The sequence below is a fragment of the Musca autumnalis genome, unplaced genomic scaffold (assembly GCF_047663935.1).
Source record: "Musca autumnalis isolate F117 unplaced genomic scaffold, ASM4766393v1 scaffold_5, whole genome shotgun sequence".
Taxonomy (NCBI): Eukaryota; Metazoa; Arthropoda; class Insecta; order Diptera; family Muscidae; genus Musca; species Musca autumnalis.
The window spans coordinates 100215844-100239235 of NW_027412088.1; the positions used below are offsets into that span (position 1 = coordinate 100215844).

Sequence of the window (23392 nt, forward strand, 5' to 3'; positions counted from 1 at the left end):
CGGACGCAGGAGTTAGAATAATCGTCCTGACTAAGGGTTACCGCCAAAATGGTCAAATAACTCGGAAACTGGCTGAACTTTTCGACTGTTTTATTATTTTAGTAGATGCTACTCATCAATAGCTTTCCATTGCTACCCTCTTTGACCATGCAGAATTGTCCTTGCGGACGCAGGAGTTAGAATAATCGTCCTGACTAAGGGTTACCGCCAAAATGGTCAAATAACTCGGAAACTAGCTAAACTTTTCGATTGTTTTATTATTTCAGTAGATGCTACTCATCAATAGCTTTCCATTGGTACCCTCTTTGACCATGCAGAATTGTCCTTGCGGACGCAGGAGTTAGAATAATCGCCCTGACTAAGGGTTACCTCCCAAAATGGTCAAATAACTCGGAAACTAGCTGAACTTTTCGATTGTTTTATTATTTCAGTAGATGCTACTCATCAATAGCTTTCCATTGGTACCCTCTTTGACCATGCAGAATTGTCCTTGTGGACGCAGGAGTTAGAATAATCGTCCTGACTAAGGGTAACCTCCCAAAATGGTCAAATATCTTGAAAACTAGCTGAACTTTTCGACTGTTTTATTATTTCAGTAGATGCTACTCATCAATAGCTTTCCATTGGTACCCTCTTTGACCATGCAGAATTGTCCTTGCGGACGCAGGAGTTAGAATAATCGCCCTGACTAAGGGTAACCTCCAAAATGGTCAAATATCTTGAAAACTAGCTGAACTTTTCGACTGTTTTATTATTTCAGTAGATGCTATTCATCAATAGCTTTCCATTGGTACCCTCTTTGACCATGCAGAATTGTCCTTGCGGACGCAGGAGTTAGAATAATCGCCCTGACTAAGGGTTACCTCCAAAATGGTCAAATATCTTGAAAACTAGCTGAACTTTTCGACTGTTTTATTATTTCAGTAGATGCTACTCATCAATAGCTTTCCATTGGTACCCTCTTTGACCATGCAGAATTGTCCTTGCGGACGCAGGAGTTAGAATAATCGTCCTGACTAAGGGTTACCTCAAAAATGGTCAAATAACTCGGAAACTAGCTAAACTTTTCGACTGTTTTATTATTTCAGTAGATGCTACTCATCAATAGCTTTCCATTGGTACCCTTTTTGACCATGCAGAATTGTCCTTGCGGACGCAGGAGTTAGAATAATCGTCCTGACTAAGGGTTACCGCCAAAATGGTCAAATAACTCGGAAACTGGCTGAACTTTTCGACTGTTTTATTATTTTAGTAGATGCTACTCATCAATAGCTTTCCATTGCTACCCTCTTTGACCATGCAGAATTGTCCTTGCGGACGCAGGAGTTAGAATAATCGTCCTGACTAAGGGTTACCGCCAAAATGGTCAAATAACTCGGAAACTAGCTAAACTTTTCGATTGTTTTATTATTTCAGTAGATGCTACTCATCAATAGCTTTCCATTGGTACCCTCTTTGACCATGCAGAATTGTCCTTGCGGACGCAGGAGTTAGAATAATCGCCCTGACTAAGGGTTACCTCCAAAATGGTCAAATATCTTGAAAACTAGCTGAACTTTTCGACTGTTTTATTATTTCAGTAGATGCTACTCATCAATAGCTTTCCATTGGTACCCTCTTTGACCATGCAGAATTGTCCTTGCCGACGCAGGAGTCAGAATAATCGTCCTGACTAAGGGTAACCTCCCAAAATGGTCAAATATCTTGAAAACTAGCTGATCTTTTCGATTGTTTTATTATTTCAGTAGATGCTACTCATCAATAGCTTTCCATTGGTACCTTCTTTGACCATGCAGAATTGTCCTTGCGGACGCAGGAGTTAGAATAATCGCCCTGACTAAGGGTAACCTCCCAAAATGGTGAAATATCTTGAAAACTAGCTGAACTTCTCGACTGTTTTTTTATTTCAGTAGATGCTACTCATCAATAGCTTTCCATTGGTACCCTCTTTGACCATGCAGAATTGTCCTTGCGGACGCAGGAGTTAGAATAATCGTCCTGACTAAGGGTTACCTCAAAAATGGTCAAATAACTCGGAAACTAGCTAAACTTTTCGACTGTTTTATTATTTCAGTAGATGCTACTCATCAATAGCTTTCCATTGGTACCCTTTTTGACCATGCAGAATTGTCCTTGCGGACGCAGGAGTTAGAATAATCGCCCTGACTAAGGGTTACCTCCAAAATGGTCAAATATCTTGAAAACTAGCTGAACTTTTCGACTGTTTTATTATTTCAGTGGATGCTACTCTTCAAGAGCTTTCCATTGGTACCCTCTTTGACCATGCAGAATTGTCCTTGCGGACGCAGGAGTTAGAATAATCGTCCTGACTAAGGGTTACCTCAAAAATGGTCAAATAACTCGGAAACTAGCTGAACTTTTCGACTGTTTTATTATTTCAGTAGATGCTACTCATCAATAGCTTTCCATTGGTACCCTCTTTGACCATGCAGAATTGTCCTTGCGGACGCAGGAGTTAGAATAATCGCCCTGACTAAGGGTTACCTCCAAAATGGTCAAATATCTTGAAAACTAGCTGAACTTTTCGACTGTTTTATTATTTCAGTAGATGCTACTCTTCAAGAGCTTTCCATTGGTACCCTCTTTGACCATGCAGAATTGTCCTTGCGGACGCAGGAGTTAGAATAATCGTCCTGACTAAGGGTTACCTCAAAAATGGTCAAATAACTCGGAAACTAGCTGAACTTTTCGACTGTTTTATTATTTCAGTAGATGCTACTCATCAATAGCTTTCCATTGCTACCCTCTTTGACCATGCAGAATTGTCCTTGCGGACGCAGGAGTTAGAATAATCGTCCTGACTAAGGGTTACCGCCAAAATGGTCAAATAACTCGGAAACTGGCTGAACTTTTCGACTGTTTTATTATTTTAGTAGATGCTACTCATCAATAGCTTTCCATTGGTACCCTCTTTGACCATGCAGAATTGTCCTTGCCGACGCAGGAGTCAGAATAATCGTCCTGACTAAGGGTAACCTCCCAAAATGGTGAAATATCTTGAAAACTAGCTGAACTTTTCGACTGTTTTATTATTTCAGTGGATGCTACTCTTCAATAGCTTTCCATTGGTACCCTCTTTGACCATGCAGAATTGTCCTTGCGGACGCAGGAGTTAGAATAATCGCCCTGACTAAGGGTTACCTCCAAAATGGTCAAATATCTTGAAAACTAGCTGAACCTTTCGACTGTTTTATTATTTCAGTAGATGCTACTCTTCAAGAGCTTTCCATTGGTACCCTCTTTGACCATGCAGAATTGTCCTTGCGGACGCAGGCGTTAGAATAATCGTCCTGACTAAGGGTTACCTCAAAAATGGTCAAATAACTCGGAAACTAGCTGAACTTTTTGACTGTTTTATTATTTCAGTAGATGCTACTCATCAATAGCTTTCCATTGATACCCTCTTTGACCATGCAGAATTGTCCTTGCGGACGCAGGAGTTAGAATAATCGCCCTGACTAACGGTAACCTCCCAAAATGGTCAAATATCTTGAAAACTAGCTGAACTTCTCGATTGTTTTATTATTTCAGTAGATGCTACTCATCAAGAGCTTTCCATTGGTACCCTCTTTGACCATGCAGAATTGTCCTTGCGGACGCAGGAGTTAGAATAATCGTCCTGACTAAGGGTTACCTCAAAAATGGTCAAATAACTCGGAAACTAGCTGAACTTTTTGCCTGTTTTATTATTTCAGTAGATGCTACTCATCAATAGCTTTCCATTGATACCCTCTTTGACCATGCAGAATTGTCCTTGCGGACGCAGGAGTTAGAATAATCGCCCTGACTAAGGGTAACCTCCCAAAATGGTCAAATATCTTGAAAACTAGCTGAACTTTTCGATTGTTTTATTATTTCAGTAGATGCTACTCATCAATAGCTTTCCATTGGTACCCTCTTTGACCATGCAGAATTGTCCTTGTGGACGCAGGAGTTAGAATAAACGTCCTGACTAAGGGTAACCTCCCAAAATGGTCAAATATCTTGAAAACTAGCTGAACTTTTCGACTGTTTTATTATTTCAGTAGATGCTACTCATCAATAGCTTTCCATTGGTACCCTCTTTGACCATGCAGAATTGTCCTTGCGGACGCAGGAGTTAGAATAATCGCCCTGACTAAGGGTAACCTCCAAAATGGTCAAATATCTTGAAAACTAGCTGAACTTTTCGACTGTTTTATTATTTCAGTAGATGCTATTCATCAATAGCTTTCCATTGGTACCCTCTTTGACCATGCAGAATTGTCCTTGCGGACGCAGGAGTTAGAATAATCGCCCTGACTAAGGGTTACCTCCAAAATGGTCAAATATCTTGAAAACTAGCTGAACTTTTCGACTGCTTTATTATTTCAGTGGATGCTACTCTTCAAGAGCTTTCCATTGGTACCCTCTTTGACCATGCAGAATTGTCCTTGCGGACGCAGGAGTTAGAATAATCGTCCTGACTAAGGGTTACCTCAAAAATGGTCAAATAACTCGGAAACTAGCTGAACTTTTCGACTGTTTTATTATTTCAGTAGATGCTACTCATCAATAGCTTTCCATTGGTACCCTCTTTGACCATGCAGAATTGTCCTTGCGGACGCAGGAGTTAGAATAATCGTCCTGACTAAGGGTAACCTCCCAAAATGGTCAAATATCTTGAAAACTAGCTGAACTTTTCGACTGTTTTATTATTTCAGTAGATGCTACTCATCAATAGCTTTCCATTGGTACCCTCTTTGACCATGCAGAATTGTCCTTGCCGACGCAGGAGTCAGAATAATCGTCCTGACTAAGTGTAACCTCCCAAAATGGTCAAATATCTTGAAAACTAGCTAAACTTTTCGACTGTTTTATTATTTCAGTAGATGCTACTCTTCAAGAGCTTTCCATTGGTATCTATTTTGTCCTTGCAGGATTGTACTTGTGGACGTAGTACGCAAATGACCGATCGCTATACTTCTGTTATTACATACAGGTTGTAAATAACCATAGAGCCGGGATTACTTGGTAAACAATAGAAATTAGTAAAAAGTGTCCTTTTTGATCCTTTTTAGGCTGAATTGAGTAAATAAATTCGATTTTGTAGCAAAATCAATTTTGCAATAGCTTTAATGTTGTGCGCTGCTAACGCTCTGCCAACTGCGTGGTTTGTGTCTTGGGACTTAAATTTAAAAGTTATCGTAATGCACCTGATAATTTTACGATAATTTTCGAAATAAAGCTGTAAGGTTCTATATTGTATATTTTTGATGACTAATTCAATTTACAACGACTTGTTTTGAAAATTCATGTTCGATCAGCTGCGCATATGCATCTACCTTGATTATTGTAATATGTTTGAAATCAACAAAAAAAAAAAAATAAGTGTAAACTTGGCATTACTATAGATGTTTGAAAAACAAAAAACAAAATACAATTTTGATAGGGTTTTCCAAAGCCTATTTGAATGTCTACGACACAACCCTTGATAAATGGAACCAATTTGATCCTTGAGAGTTTAAAATTGTTGATTCACGTCAGATATAACGGGTGATCCAACTAGAGGTACTTTTTTCAACACCCTTTTTTGACAGATTACGCGTGAGTCGTGTCACCTATTTCTGTTATTTTTGTTTAGTACTGTTTGACATTTTATCATGGAAAAGTTTACGCCTCTACAACGTTTACAAATCTTTCAACTTTATTACAAAAATTCGGGTTATGTGGGGATTGTATTTCGAGCCTAATTTTGTTCAGAGATGAGACAGATTTCTGGCTTTATAGATATGTAAAGAAGCAAAATTGCCACATTTGGGAAGAAGAGCAACTTAAAGAGATTCAGGAGCCGTCACTTCATCAAAAAAAAATAATAATAACGGTTTGTGGGTCGCCGGAATCGTCGGTCCCTATTTCTTCAAAATGACTTCATTGTCAATGGCGACCCTTAATGTGCCGTGATAACCGACTATTTGATGTCTGAAATTGAAGCTTTGAACAAAACGGCGCCACTTCCCACACATCGCATCAAGCCGCTTCGATTCCAGTCTTGGGGGAAAACATCAGACGTGACATTCGCCAGTTACTAGTCGAAAAGCTTCAACGAGTCATTGAAAATTTGATTAAACGGATAGACCGTCTGAGACGTAGCCTCGGTCAATATTTGTTACACATAATCTGAAAAAATAAATGTCATTGAATGTTCTTTGAAATGATAATAAACATTCCCCCCCTCCCATTCAATTTGATTTTTCTGTCCTTTTTTCTTTAAAGAAAGTAGAAACCTCTAAATGAATCACCCTTTACATATTAACACCATTTTCTCTTCTTTATTTGCCTATTCGCCATCAGACAACGAAGCCGACCGATTTTTTCGGCTCGCTCGCTCACGTCTGTGCAAGACAATCGGCGGCGGCGCGCCGACTTATTTACCGACTCGCGGCTAAATTTCAGCTTAGTTAACATGTAGTTTAAACATAGTCCCGGTACACACTAGAATGAATTTCATTAAAAAATTTCATGAAATTAGACGTTCTTAGATCAAATTCCCCACTACAGAAATTTCATAAAATTACTCAGAAAGCAAAATTTCATGAAATTTTTCAATGAAATCAGTCTAGTGTGGACCGGGACTATGTACATCGCGAAATTTCATGGATTTTTGTTTGACGACTGGCGATTTTTAGCCGATTTGAGCCGACAAAATCGGCGGCGGCTCGACTCGAAGAAAACGAGCGGAGGCGGCACGCCGCCGATTTTCAGCCGACTGGCTTCCTCCTCTGTTCGCCATACGAATGTTGGCGACCAATACAATTTCTTCCTTATAATTTTAATTATTTATTTAGCATATTCCGTCAGGAAAATAAGCCATTTAGTCCCGGGCCACACTACAGTAATTTCACTGAAATTTTGATATAAAATTATGCGTCTCTAGATCGGCGTCCATAGAAGAGTAAAATCATAAAATTGCTGTAGTGGGGACTTCGATTTAAGAACACCTAATTTCATGAAATTTTTTAATGAAATTCACGCTAGTGTGGACCGGGACTTACATACAGGGAGTCACAGTCAAAAGTATCCACTTCAGTTTCTTTCATTGAAACTGCGATTGTTAAAGGTAAACTAATGAAAATGGTTTGTTTTTTTTTATTTTTACTTTAGTGTCTTAACTTAAAATTAATAAAATAAAATTAGCAAAATTCAGGTAAATTTAGATAAAGAAATAAAAATGGTTAAATCGATTTCTACCTCACAGTGAATATTATCCGCACTAAAAGATTTATTAAACAAAAAGGATTTCTTAGGTGTTTACCACTTGATATGTTATCCTTTACAGCTTTCAGCCCTTTTGGCATAGATTTAACTAATGTTTCGGTGCAAGAAATCTGAATTTTTCCCCTTTCTTCGTGCAAGGCCTTTTTCAGGGTTCCTACACTTTAGATGTTATGACTTCTTATACATATTTTTCTCCAAAACACTTCATAAATTTTCTATAGGACTCAAATCCGGGGATTGGGGAGATCTTTGAATCACTTTTGGACAGTTATATAGCATCCATTCTGGAATAATGGGTGATTTGGGCTTGGGGTCATTATTTTGATAAAATTGGAATGTTGTCCCAAGTCCTTTCAGAATGTTTAAATAACACACCTTATCCATAATTTCTCCGATAAAAACAAGATTCCCTTCTCCGGAAGCACTCATACAGCCACATAACATAACAGATCCTCCTTACGGTTGGAATTGTGTGTTTAAAGTCCAAGGCCGTATTTGCTATACGCCATACCTTAATTGGTTCATCCGACCCAAACAGACTCTGTTATTTTTGCCAATGAAAGCAAATTTAACCTGTTTGGGTCTGGTCTACTCAGGATCGATTTGGCGGAAGTCAACTTATTCTTTTTTCAGCCATTGAAAAAGAGGTTCAAGGATTCGGTTAAGATTTTTTTGTTAAAAATTTAACATACAGCAGTAGTTAACACAATACCTATCCAGCTACTGAATTTTTTAAGTCGCATTTCTTTGGTATTTTTACAATGATGCTTTCTTTCCATTCTTTCGGTATATTCCACGATGTTTCGGCGTTGCTAGCCACTATTCGTTTAACATCCTTGATTAGCTAAGACAATATTGTTTGGAGTTCAACTTATCGTGCTTCCCTTACTTTACGTCGTTTTTCTACCAATGTCAGGAATTCAGGAGATAACATTCCTTATTTTCGATGGCTTTTGCTGTCTGCTTGAACTAATTTTTAATTTTGTTACATTCTTCGCCGGCATCTGAATTTGCGGTGTAATTTTTATTGTTAATGCTGTTTGTTACAACCTCTTAGACTCCATCCGATTTTAATTTGTTTCTGTATTTGCTAGCAATCAAAAGATAAAGATCCGAGTCGATGTCTGCACTCCGTAGTATTCTCACATCTTTTATAATAAGATTTTTTGAGATCTCGATACTCGTACCGGAAAGTAGATAATAAATATTTTGGTATAATTGTTGGGAACATAAAACTTCCTTTTACGCAGTGTTTATGTTCCTTTTATTAATCTGAAGAATATTGAGAAGTAAAAAATCGTTCAGAAATGTCCCTAAAATCAATTAAAGCATTAAATTAATAAATATAGGCAAATCGGAAGCATGTTCACTCGGGACCAGAACTTTAAGATCGATGTTTTTGTCACACTTTTCTATTTAAATGTATCCACTATGCATGGGTGGGCTGTATATTTAGGACAATATTGTTGCAGAGTATACGCTTTGCAGAATGTTTTAAGGAAATATTTCCTCCTCGTAATGTAATGCGATGCCCATGGTGTCAGGTGGTATCCTACGTCTTCGTTGTTCTTTCATCAATAAACTCTGAAAGGTCTGATGAAATGTTCTAGTGTCGGGCATAAGATGTGTTCCTTTCTTTTATTTGAATCATATGTATCTTTTTCATCTTGCAATACATTTGCTTAAACACAATTCCCTCAAAAAATCTGGCAACATTGTTAGGGGAACACCAAACACCTTTGTTGAAAATAGAATTTCGCAACAACAAAACTCGTACTCAACACAAGACATACAGACACATGCATGCATCACTTCACACCTATACATGGTGGGCCCATTTATTATGAAAGCTCAAAACGTGAACCCACAAATAATTGTGATTTATTGGGGGGTAAACATAGAATCTATGAGATACCCATTAAAATTAAATTATGACAATGCGCCAAATGAGAGAATTGTGGAGGGAGGAGGCACAGAAAAAAGAAAACAAAGCACGTTGTTAAAAATTAAAACGTTTTTGTGAATTAACAATAAAACCCGTAACGTTGATATACAGCTATTTTGCCAAGGTTGAAGAAGATGGAGTAGACAACCAATGAAATAAAAACAAAACAACGCAGAGAGCAAGCATAGTAGTTAGTAAAACAGCGCAACACGCCAAGCCGTTGACGAAAGAGAACACAAAAGAAGAAGACGAAATCATAAGAAAAACACAACAAAAATTATGTCAACAGCTGTTTTGGGGACTGCTGTTTGTAAATGAGTGAGAGAGCAGCCGTTTGCAATAGTGTTGAAAGAAATGTGCATGTTTTCTGGTCAGAGCAGTGTTCACAACTCTACAGTTAAAAAAACTCGCTTTAAAGATTGCATGTTAAACATTTTAAATATTATGCTAAGTTTACACTTACGAAATCCGCTCGATTTCAACTGTCAATTCCATAGCTCAAACGTCAAATGAAATCTCATCTGGATTTCATTTGACGTTTAACCTATGGATTTGACAGTTGAAATCGAGTGGATTTCGTAAATGTAAACCAAGCATTAGTATCTATGTAGATATGTATATTTTATACAATACGTAGATGTGAGGAAAGATCTGCTCTTTCTACTTGGAATCGTCAGAACTAACTAAATCTTCTTTAAAATTTGATTCTAAAAGCAAATTAAGTACATCATATATTCTACACGGGAAGTGTTAGATGGACGCTTGGAAAGGGATACTACTAAAGGATCAGAAGAGAAAAGAAACGTATTAAATCTTACATTGTGTGTTTTCTCGAATTTTTCTGTGTGTAGTGTTCGCTATAGATCTTAAAATCCTTATTCCGGTCTTCTTGTGCTTCCTCTGACATCATGCCAATAGGAAGGAACACTGCACTAATAATGTCTACACATTGATTAAATATTTTATGCACCGAACATGGCATAGGGAACCAAGGCTATATTTTCTCAAACAATGTATTGACTTAATACCAATACAATAGATATAGGGAAAGATCTGCTCTTTCTACTTAGAATCGTCAGAACTAACTAGATTTGATTCTGAAAGCAAAACAAGTACATCATCATATATTCTACACAGTTCTTGGAATTGTTAGATGAACGCTTGGAAAGCGAAGCTACTAAAGGAGCAGATGAGAAAAGTAGTGAATGGATCAAATCTTTCATAGTGCTTTTTCTGTATGTGCTGCTATCTATAGTTCCTAAAATCCTTGTTTCGGGCTCCTTGTGTTTCTTCTGACATCATGCCAATATGAAAGTACCCAGAACAAAGGCTATGTTTCTACAAAGATTTCGATAGTCTTCAAAAAATATGTTATCATATTATATAACTACAAGCCATAGTTCGTAAAATCTATCAAATCTTTCATAGTGCGTTTTCTGTATGTGCTGCTATCTATAGTTCCTAAAATCATTGTTTCGGGCTCCTTGTGCTTCTTCTGACATCATGCCAATAGGAAAGGACCCAGTACAAAGGCCATGTTTCTACAAAGATTTCGATAGTCTTCAAAAAATATGTTATCATATTATATAACTACAAGCCATAGTTCGTAAATGGAACACAGAACTAAGTGATTAGCTCCTTACTGACACCAGTCAAATATACAGCCAAATTCGGTTGTTGAAAAAAAAACGTTTAGCAGTATTTCCGGTATTTGTATTCCGGCATTTGTTTTGGGACGTCAACAAATTAGTGCATCTGGCGCCTTAATTTTCTCGAATAATTTTCATCTTTTCTTGAACAACAGATTTGTCAGTGTCACGTAATATGTAAAAAATACACTCAAAATGTTGGCCATTCTCGTACATATTAGTATTTATTGAGAGATTTTCAATAGTTTAAATCATTCATAACTTGTGGTGTGGCTACACAAATTCCATTACACATTAAAAACTTTGCCATCAATCATTGTCAAATCAAATTTGTGCTAAATTTGTTACGTCTTGGATCAATATTAGTTATATGTTGCTTTATTTGATCAATTTCAGAACATACAAAGATGGACGTTTCGTTTGAACGGGTTAATTTATACTGGTCGAGAACCGTGTAGCTGTTTTATTGTTTCAATTTTAGAACTTACAAAGTTGGAAGTTTCTTCTCCACACGTTAATTTACTCGGTCTGCAGAACCGTGTAAATGAAAGCAGAGCACTTTCCCATAAAATATCGCTACACATTGTGACTTGTCATGGAACAATACAAATTCCAAATAATTATTCATTACTTCTGTTGTGTTCAGGTTCTGAAAACCTATGCATGTAATTGAAAATCCGCTACCACCATCACATCCTCACTAAAATCGTTATTGGGGTTTCTGAAGGATTCCTTGCGTGATTCAACTATACTTCTAATGGTATGATCAACTACTTCTTGTAGTGACACTTCTGCAGATGTATCATTTAGTTTTACTCCGACTGTATAGCATTTATTGTTTGCTATATGTTGAATATTTAATTAAGATTTCTTTGAGAAATCTCCGTCCACATAAAAAGTTAAAGCTTCATCAGTAGTATATGCTATAGAGGTTTTCGCTTCAGATGCAAATATTTTCTTATGCGTAAACTAACGATTGCAGTCAATAAAAGCTCATCACAAGAAGTATTATTGACAAGCTACTGCAATTTTTAACATGCGTTTTATATGAACATTCTGGAAAATCTTTTGCCGGCCGTCCCAACTGATATTATTTCTCTGTCTAATACGTCAAAATCCAATAAGCAGGCATGACCAAAAAGAGAACGGAGAAAATGTGAGTGTATTCAAAATATTGGCAACTTATAACAGTGTGTTAGTAAGTTTGTATTCACGTAAGCTGTAAAGCAATAACAAATCAAAACATTTGTTCTCTTTTGTACGCTCTTTCTGTGCATTCGGGTCGTCTGCGTGTAAATTGCCGAAAATCATCGGCACCGCCGTGCCAAATGTGACCATGCTTGCAATAGAGCTCTGTTACAGTTCTCCCTTCTTACTCATAAATGCTTTATAACAGGGCTGAGCTCGCATGTGTGCTAGCACATAGGCAAATTGTGAAAACGTACTCTTTAATTTTTGTGAACCATGAATAATTAAACATTTATGCAACTTTTTATTTATATTTTTTAATAATTTACATTGTGGACGATTTTAGAGAGCATTAATGTTTAAAAAATGTTGAAATAAGTAATGAAACATCAAGAAAAATTAAATATTAACTCTCCCTTAAATTTCCTTCTCTCTCCATTTTGTTCAGCCCTGCCTTATAAGTTTTTAAAATTTTGGTTTATTTTCTGCCTCTCTTAATTATATAGCTAAATGTCTGGAAAAAGAATATCCTGATAAGTTTGCACGATCTGGAATTTGATTTAGGACTATTTAGGACAGTAAAGCAGCAATTAAAGCTATAACAAGTAAGACGGTGAAATCAAAAACTGTTTTGCAGTATAAAAAGTCAGTTAACGACTGCCCCTATCATGGTTCGGTTAAATTATATGGGTACCAGGACATGCACGGTTTAGGGGTAACGAGATAGCTAATTCCTTGGCAAATCATGGTAAGGAACAAACTATGTTTAGATTTACAAGCAGCGCGTCTAGAGTCAAAGGCATAGGCAAAAAATACCCATGTATCCCTCTGGAATATTGAAGAGAAAATAAAATACAACAGGAACTTGTTTTAATGAGTAAAATGGATTTTAGTAGACTGAAGGGTCCTTGCGGCACCCCTAGGGCTACAAGCGCACTTGCACAAAATAGGTTGTGCAGGAAACAGTGAATGCAGAGCATGCGGGGAAGACCAAACGTTGGAACACTATCTCTGTCATTGCCCCGCATTCGGGAATTTAAAAGATTTTGGAGGGAACCTAACGAACTCACTACTATATTGGTGTTATCAGTGTATGGTTAATAAATCCATGTTTATTGACTTTTCCTTCTACGCATTCCCGATAGATTTGTTCAGCAAATATATATTAAACAATAATGGTGAGAGTATACATCGGATACTTCTGCTGATGCTGTCTGGTCCCAGTAAATATATTTTATGCATCTTAGGTCTTTATGTTCAATACCTATGGATGTTAGAATTTCAATCCGTTTGTCGTGTTGACCTGTGTCGAAAGCCTTTTCGCAGTCTGCGAATTAGCACTTGTATACTAAGTAGTGTTTCTCGGGTTCCCATTCCCTCCTAAACTCTTTATTGCGTTTTACCCGTTGCAGCTTCGCATTTGGTTCGATTTTTAAGCCATTAATCATTAATCAAATAAGTCTTTGTAATCTCTTGTGTTTTCTTTGGTATGGATCAAAAAGCAGATTTCAACCAATTTCCAGGATATTGTCCTGTATCGTATATATTGTTGAAGAGTTTCACAAACAATTGAATATTATTTTCATCAATTAATTTTAGCATTTCGGCGGGAATTTTGTTTGTACCAATTGCTTTTCTGTCCTTTAGCGTTTCTGTTGCATAGAATACTTATTCTTAGTAATAGGATTTTCACATAAAAGCAGATTTTTCATTTAGTCGAGAAATTTCATAATGGTCAGTCATAGTCTGATCTTTCATGATCTGAGAATATTTTTGATATGTTTTCTTTCCGCATTTGCTTCTGTTTCATGATTTATTATCGTCAAAGAGTATTCTTGGAGGCTTCTGTATCATCCGACTGTTTCTTTGAACGTTTTGTGCACATTAAAGTCATCGTGAAGTGTTTTTAGGGCTTAAACTTGTTCACATTTTGCTATTAATATTTTTTTATTGATTTCCTAATATATTTCGAAGTTTATGTTTTTACATTTTGTCCTTTCTGATCGAAGTTCTGTTATCCCATCAATAATCCATTCTCCATATCTTGGTGCTGGATTTTTTTAAGTATTTCACATAGTACTTTTTTCACGTCTAAATGAAAGGTTCGCGTTTATTGTATTCGCAAGTGCTTGTTAAATGATCGGGTTTCTTAATTTATATCATGTTTCGGTACTTGCTTTTTACGCCTTATTGTTTTGTCTGAACATTTGCCATAAGAAGGTTAGAATCTGTTAGTATATCCGCTCCAGGAAAACGTCTATTAATCAGGATATTATCTATTTGGTTACGAACTACATTGCATCTATTGTCCTGTGGGGATTTCCAAGTATATAATATGTATTCTTGGGTGGAGTTGAAATAATGTATTTAATATTATAAAGCTCTGCTCTTTATAGAACTGTACGAGTCTCTCCCCTACGTACATGTTCATTGTCAACTTTAGCATTCAAATTGGAAAGTGTTGTGGGCAAAGCTATGCGTTCTAATATTAGATATATAGTAGAATATATAAAACGTATTTCCAGTGAAAGTTGTTTCACTTTCTGATGATAATAAACTCTTGGTATTCAAGTATAACCTTACTTCGCATTCAGCAGGCTCTTTGGTGTTGTAGATGGGGTGTTTCTGCGGGCATATTGTCAACTTAACCATTCCTTGGCATCTAGCAAATTGTTCTTCTTTGAGAGTGTAAAAGGAAGTCTTCCTATCATCGATTAGAAGGTAATTGTTGCGAGCGTTCAACTGAACTGACAATCCATCCTGTATGATTGGATAGGACTGGACGGTATAAGCAACAAACATATCTGTGTTAATTAGAGGCAGACTGATATTAAATAACATTTACTCTTCAGTTGTTCAGGTCGTTACCTCAGAAATCTTGGCGAGCTCGATTGGGGATTCTGCTGTCAAATGTAGTATTTTGCCCAATGCAGAATTTATCATCTGGATCTGCCTTTTGATCTTCATGGGAATAATTTCGTGAAGGAAGCTGCACCGAAGGATGACCATTACGCCAATCCAATTTCTCTGTAACGTGTCAGCCTCTTGCAGCGCTGTCAGCAATTCAATAACCCTTAACCTTATGGCTTCTCGATTTTCAACAATGACAATTTCACCTTGTATTTTGTTTAAGGTTTCACTCAGTTTGATAATATCCTTGAACACCGCTTTATTCTGCTCTTTTATTATCGCGGTTGTAATGCTTGGAGAGATGTTTGTTTTTTAACAAATCCTCCAAAGCTTTTTGGTTCTCCTCGACCATATTGATTCTCTTTACAAGATTATCTGCATGCTCTTCATCCATTAGTCCAAACAGCGAATGAAACACACCTCCAACAAAGGGCAATGCCGTACTGGCGCTGAAGACATAATAATTAGTTCATGCTGATTCTTCACGAGGTCACGGTGTTCAATTTATCGACCGCTCCATCTAGGACCTTCAGCCCCGACACATATTCCGCCACGTTCACATGCGCCACAATATTCCACGACGTTTTTGTTAGCCCAACAGCAGCCACTTCCTCAAAAAACACGACAGTCCTATCTTCAAAATTTATTAAATTAACCTGCCCCTTTTATAGGTTTACTTATTATGAGCATAAATAATACAGAAATCATTAATTAATCGTGACGAAATGGATAATTCGTAGGGTATTGTCAAAAATCACATTTTTCAAATTAATAACTGTTTTCGTCAATTCAAAAGTTGACAACACAGCTAGCTATGGTTGTTTTCAAAGATGTACACTCGGAGAACGAAACAAACGAATACAGCGACAAATGTGAGAGAGATAGAGTTATTGTTTTCAAGTTGTTGTAGTTAGAAGATGGGGTTTATTGGGTGATTTGTCGTTTGTTGATTATTAAACCTTACCTTTTTGGGGTCTCTGCGTTAGCGCGAGTATTCGAAAGAGCACACGTGAGGGGAGGGTTGGATTGTTTATGTTATGCTCTGCTTCAGAGATTGGAGAGATATGAAATACGTAAAGATTTCAAGAAATCAACAAAATGTTGCAAACAAAGTAGATTTGTGTTTTTTTTTACTTTACTTTTTGCTGTTAAAATTTAGCTTTCACCGTGATTTTTTTCTTCAGAGAAAAAATATTGCCATTTAGGGGTATTTTTGTTTTGGAGATTATATTTTATAATAAAATTTCACCATAAACATATTGTTTATTTAAATTTTAAAAGAACATTCACTTTTCTTTGTATTATTTCAAACTGAGCAGCATGATGGAAGAGAATATTTTTAATTGAGCAATAGGTAGGTACGTTTTCTTTTTTGTTATTATTTTTTTACTTTTCAATTGGCCATATTTTTCATATTTTGCTTATATTTCTCTGCTTCTTCTTTTTCGTTGATGGTCGTTTCACTTGTATATACACAGACACATGCACATTTATACATTCATGCTTTTCTTACAAAATGCTCCCGATTTTTTGTGGGTTTTATGCTACTTGACGACGACGTTATGGTTTGCCCAACTTTTTTTCTTGGGAAGAATTTTGAAATAATTTAGCAGAATTTTTTGTGGCTGAATTTTCCTCCACTGCAAATATGGAACTTTCCACTTTGCTTTTACTTTTTGCAAATTAATAAATTTTCATACACCTCCCTTCCCTGTTTCGGCCATCTAAGCCAAGGGGCGACACACTAACATCTTTTCACACTTTGCCATTATTATGGATTTAGCATTTTTTCATCATCACCATTGAAAACACGATTATTTGCTTTGTAGATATCAATATATTATAGGATTTATTGATTTAACAAATTCGCACTTCTGAAACCCGTTTTTTCAGACAGAAATTGTAAAAAGTTACGCGAATACGCAACCGAATGGCGTACTAAATTCTTACTTTTATTTATTTCTTTAGATAATTTATTTTTTTTTTTTTAATTTTGCATAAAATTTCTATGCAATTCTAATTTTTTGCTTGCAATTGCACCTCAGCGCCAAGTAGTTGTTGTTGTTGGAAAAACAACAAAATATGAGAGCACACAATGAAGACTGAAAAAATAACAAATCAGCTGCTGTTGTGCATTGCAATCTCGCGTTTTCAATTCACAAAATTTATAAACGGCCCGTACTCCAAAAGAGTATTTTCTCGACTGACTCTGTAACTAAATGTTTTGCCATGAATCGTTCGGTCGTTTAGGTTGTTTCGCATACAGCATTTTGTTATTCTGCCTACGTCTCCAACAGAAAACAAAAAAAACCTCCATGCCCCACCCCACAGTCCACTCTTCCGCTCGTAATGATGGAAACAGCAACAACAGACAGCAGCCATCAGCCAACCAACCCATTCAAGATACCCAACAAACACACAATCACATGTGAGAGCAAGCCATTACTCCCCAAAAAAATAATAACAAAAACACCACCACCGCAACCAGTCCCCAACAAATCTCAATCTCATAGCCAATAATTAAGAAAGCTCCGCTTTGTTTATTTTATAAAACTTCGAATTCTGTTTAAATAATTTAAAATTAATTTGTTCCTCATATTTTCAATATTTGTTTATTTTATTATCCCCCAAACCTCCACCGCCTTAAAAGAGATTTTAAAATTTTATTCTCCCCCAGAAATAAAAAACACGATTTGTTTATTTTTCTCATCTCTCATCTTTTCATCTCAATGGATATGTTTTGATTTTTCATTCGCATGGGGGCCAGTGATGCCAATTTGGCGCTTGCGAAGGCAACGTATAATTACAAAAAGCGCAAACGGTAAATAAATGTTTTAACCCTCTCCGGAAACGGAAAACGGTATCTTCGAATAAGTAATCCGACGAAAACGAGAACGTTTCTAGCAGAAAACAGAATAAATGTTTGGGGCGTTGATGCCGAAAACTTCAATTATTTTATTAGAGTTGTGCCAATTTTGTTGATAATACATATTAATATTTTAGATGGGGATTTGATGGATGGGCTATAAATATAAAATTTTAGTACAATACGTTGACATCAACTGGACATGAGCAAAGTACCGTTATCGAGAATTAAAAATGTAAATTTGATAAAAAAATATAAGTTCTTAATATTTCGTAGAGTATATCTCATGATTGCCAATTTGACTCTTGATTTCCGTTAATTGGACATCTTTTCCGAAGCGAAATGTGTAAAAACATTCTGCCCATCCCTGCAACCTTCTAAGATATATCGGTTCGGTTAATTGTAGATTAATCCGTAAATTTTTAAATCGATACATGCGTAATTTTAGCAAATATAGCGTTTTTTAAAAATATACCCTGCCTTTCTGGAATTCAATAAAATATGTAGCCTGTTTTCGGGGGGCCATCCCTGTACATCCCCGGACAATTTTAGGAAAAAACGGTTCAGTAGTTTTTGCAGAAAAACTTTAAATTGAAAATTTAAAACTTAAATTGAAATGAAAATTGAAAAAGGTGGGTGCGGTAAAATGTTCTTTCCATAAAAACCTAAATTGGGTTATGACGGCATTTGGTTTATTATACCCTACTACTATGTTTACATTTACGAAATCCACTCGATTTCAGCTGTCAATTCCTTTGCGTATACGTCAAATGAAAACTCATCTGAAATCGATTGGATTTCATTTGACGTTTGAACAATGGAATTGACTGTTGAAATCGAGTGGATTTCGTAAATGTAAACATAGTATACACCACCTTGTGGTAAGGGGTATTATGTCTTTGTGCAATAGTTTGTAACATGCAAAAGGAGACGAGATAGACCCGTAGTTCCTTTTAGGGGTATACATAGAATCACTTTCTGAGTCGATTTACGCATGTCCGTCTGTCCATGTATTTTTGTAAACAAAGTACAGGTCGCATTTATTGTCCGATTCGCTTGAAAATTGGGGAAGATAGTTTTTTTTGGCCAAAGGACGAACGCTATTTATTTTGGTCGAAATCGGTTCAGATTTGGATTTAGCCCCCATATATATCTTCGCTCGATTTAAGGCATTTGATGCACGAAACGCGCTATATATGTACGATTTCAATAAATTTTGGCATGTTTGCCGGGATTCGGCCTAGAAATAAGTGTGCCAAATTTATTCGAAATCGGTTCAGATTTGGATATAGCTCTCATATATATTTTAGGCAGATTTGAGATATTTGCTGCACGAAGCACGCTATATATGTCCGATTTCAATGAAATTTTGAATGTGTGACGGTGGTTAGTCTAGAAATAACTGTGGCAAATCATATCGAAATCGGCTCAGATTTGGATATAGCTCCCATATATTTTCAACCGATTTGAGGTATTTGATGCACGAAACATGCTATATATGTCAAATTTTGATGAAATTTGGGCTATGTGACGGAATTTGGTCTACAAATAAATGTGAGAAATTATATCAAAATCTGTTCTGATTTGGATTTAGCTCCCATATATATTTTACATATTCACAGTGGTGTAGGGTATTATATAGTCGGCCCCGCCCGACTTTGATCCTTTCCTTACTGGTTATTCATAAAGATATGGCATTTTTTTAAAATATGGCAAGGGGAAGTATCCCGCCCCCTTCAAAATTCAAGAAAATATGTATCCTATTTCCATCGGAGGCCATCCCTGTGCATTCCCACAAAATTTCAGGAAAACATTTTAAAAAGTGGGCTTGGTCAAGTCTTTGGGCCCTAAAAAAAGTAGGTAAGGTCGGAGACACAACTACAATTGTCTCGCAAATTAATTTCCAAACCGATACATACGTAATTATCTTAAATATAGATTTTTTAAAAAATAGGGTATAGGGGAAATACCCCGCCCCCCTCCGAAACTAAATTTGTAGCCTATTTTCACTGGGGGCAATCCATGTACATTCCATGACAATATGTGTGTTTGTTTACTCAAAATTTGTACGAAATTTAACTGGATGTTGTTCGTTTACCCTACAGCATGGATAGGCAATGTGCGCTTACTGAGAGCAAGTGAGCATACATTTCAATGCATTTTACATTGAAGTTTTCGCTCACTTGCTCTCAGTAAGCGCACATTGCCTATCCATGCCCTACAGTACAATGCAAAAGACCTTTACAAGAAGTTACTGGACTTGTACAAATTTGTACAAATTATTGAGTAAACGAACACATCTAATTTCAGGAAAATCAGTTCAGTAGTTTTTGTAGAAAAGATTAAAATTTAAAAATTTTCTTTGCATAAAAACCTAAACCTAACCTAACCATTTCAAAAAAAGAATTATCCAAATCGGTCCAGCCGTTCTCAACTGATGTCATTACCAACAAACGACACTTGATTTTTATTTATATAGACGATATATGAGAAAGAGTGTTACTCCATTATCCGGGAAAATCGTTTATCCATAATGCCTCCAGTCCCAACCATTACGGATAATCGAGGTCGGTAGTTGCGACCATAATGAAATTATAAGGTCGCCTTAAACGCCAGTGTCACGACAGCGCCAAAACCAAGTGCCTCGGAGTACAAATATATTAATGGGTGTCGATAGAAAACATTCCAATTAGAATGTTTTTTAATTTTGACATTGATACGTCAAAAAGTTTTGTCTATATGAGAGTTCAAATCCGATAATTCTTGGCAAAGAGTTTCTTTCCATACATTCCTAAAATTATCAACATTAATTATATTCCAATTTTTGAATATCGTTATATATTAAGCTGATCCGTTATAAGGGTTCCATATCAAAACGTGGACCTATGCCCATAATTTTTATCGGGAAAGTTTTTTTTTGTGTCAACTGGGAACCCTGCACCTCAAAATTCAGCCAATTTGGACGATAAATGTAGCTAAAATATTAAAAATATCGAAAATTGGGAAGTACCGTTACATAGACCGAACTTCCCAATATTTGTTGATCTCGACATTGCCAGCCAACAATAAGTACTTGCACCAAAATTCATCTACCTACTCCAACTCCTTCTATTGCTTTTTCTACCATTGTTGCGACCATACAAAGAAGAAGATTCGATGGGAAATTGCCCCCATATAACGGTACCGCCCGATTTCAAGATATTTGATGTTTTTAGCTACATTTTCTGTCCGAATTGGAGGTGTTTGGCTTTCTTCTCCGCAAAAAATGTGGTCATAGATCTACGTTTTGGCCCGATTTCAAAAGTTAAATTTAAGGATTTTGGCTACATTGTCGGACCGAATTAGCTATAATTTGGCATTCAGGGTTCCAAGTGGTCAGTAAGTTTCTCCAACAAAAATTGTGCACATGGGACCATATCCGATTTCACCTATTTTGAAGATTTGATCAACGTTTTCGACCAAAATTGTATGGCCTGTTTCACTAATTCCAAACAAATTCGAACTACTAACAAACTGTTGTCTTTTTTTTTTTTTGAAAAATATTTGAATTGTTTTTATTTTCAATCAAATAACACGGTGCTCTTGAAACAATTTTAAATGGAAGGTGCTTACACCTCGGAAGTTTTTGCGGATTCTGAAACTACAATGTTTATAGAAGAGAACAATCAAAAAACAAAAAAATCGCCGGAGCGCTTTTTAAATAAATCGCTATTTAAGTTGACATTTTTAGGGGTTGTTTAGGTTTTCGCGATTTTGCTTAGAAACCGCATTTCCTTTCATAATGGGACTAAAACAAATATTGTAGCTATGAAAATTCTCCACAAGATCGACCTTTATGGTATTTTCGTAGTTTTTACCATTTTTGAGATATAGAAGTTCAACTTGGGACAATGCACTGACTGTATCGCCCCCTTATAAAACAATGTCATGTAGGATGCGCCTTAACTAACTTTTGATGAAAACCGCTTACACAGGGAAAGTTTTTGCGAATTCTGAAACAGCAATGTTCATGAGAAAAATCCAAAAACAAGAAAAAATCGCTGAAGGGTATTTTAAATAAATCGCGGTCAAAATTCACATTTTTAGGTGTTTTTTAGGTTTTCACGATTTTGCTTGGAAACCGCAAGTCCAATCGAAATGGAGCTAAAGAAAATGTTGTAGCTATCAAAATTCTCTAGAGGATTGACGTTTATCATTTGTTCCCAGCTTGTACCATTTTTGAGATAAGGAAGCTCAGTTTACATTTTTAGTTTTTTTGTTAGGGTTTCGCGAATTTGCTTGAATACGGTAAGTCGTATCGACATGTGACCTGAGAAAATCTTAAAGCTGTGAAAATTCTCTACAAGACTGGCTTAAGTGACCTATCCTTAGTTGTAACATTTTTTTAGATATATAAGTTTAAGTTGGGAATTTGCAGTCATGACATTGTTTTATAAGGGGGCGATACAGAATTGAATTGAATTTGACTTGTCCCAAGTTGAACTTCTATATCTCAAAAACAGTAAAACCGACGAGAATATCATAAAGGTCAATCTTGTAGATAATTTTCATATCTACAACATTTGTTTTAGTCCCATTTTGATAGGAAATGTGGTTTCTAAGCAAAATCGCGAAAACCTAAACAACCCCTAAAAATGTCAACTTAAATCGCGATTTATTTAAAAAGGGCTCCGGCGATTTTTTTGTTTTTTGATTGTTCTCATCTATAAACATTGTAGTTTCAGAGTCCGCAAAAATTTCCGAGGTGTAAGCACCTTCCATTTAAAATTGTTTCAAGAAAGAGCACCGTGATGAACAATAAAAGGAATTTGGTAGTAATAAGGGTTCCTAGGGGCAAGACTTCAGGTTAGGCCGGGCGATTTGTGTGGAATGGAAAAACCGTAATGGACCCTTCGCGTTTCTGATTCCTGGGTTTGAACTGAGCAAAAAAGTCCACTAGACCATATGTCTACGGTGAAAATCGAGCGTCCCGATTTTGACTTGAAGTTTTTTATTGACGTTTTTTTTGGATATTTTGGCATATAACAGCCAAACCATTGAGATTTGCGATGCAACACAAATACCGTAATTGTAGGCAACCCAATAATTAAGAACTCTCTCCTTCAGACAGTTTTGGCCTTGAGACTGCTCAATTTTTTCGGCAAATATCGACAAATAACACTGTGCTAAAAAAGTTACAAAATTCTATGGTGTTGGGTTCCATGGACAACGAAAATATCTTTGTTTTTAAGTTTTTGCCTTTTTAGGGGCGAAGGCCATTATTTGTGAGATTTAATTAATCGAGCTTTTATGACCTAAGGAGATTACATTGAAAAATTGATATCTAGCGAAGTCCTACACACATCAACCACTATGCGACGATCGTTTCGTTAGATGGTTAGGCTAACATCATCAGGCATATTAGATGTTGTTTTTTTGTTGCTAGACAATTTTCGCCATTTGGAGTTCCTATTTATACATCCAAGATTGCAATTTTGCATTTGTGAAGTTCAAATTGAAGCTTTTTATTTCCAAAGACGACTCATTTGTCCCCCTTCTATTCCAGAAATCGTTTGGTTCGTTTGTGTCACTTCGTTT

At 36.3% G+C, this 23392-nt stretch overlaps 1 protein-coding gene across 3 annotated transcripts in view; it reads right to left on the reverse strand.

The window, feature by feature from the left end:
• LOC141387357 (uncharacterized) overlaps positions 1 to 23392 on the reverse strand; it is a 676195-nt gene that overhangs the window by 381949 nt on the left and 270854 nt on the right. Inside the window, exon 1 of one of the 3 annotated variants that reach the window (XM_073956946.1) lies at positions 15914 to 18630. The exons of the other annotated variants lie outside the window; for them this stretch is intronic. The gene's annotated coding sequence lies outside the window, so the exon portion shown is untranslated. Of the gene's footprint in view, positions 1 to 15913; positions 18631 to 23392 lie in introns of those variants that run through there. 3 annotated transcript variants of the gene reach the window in all.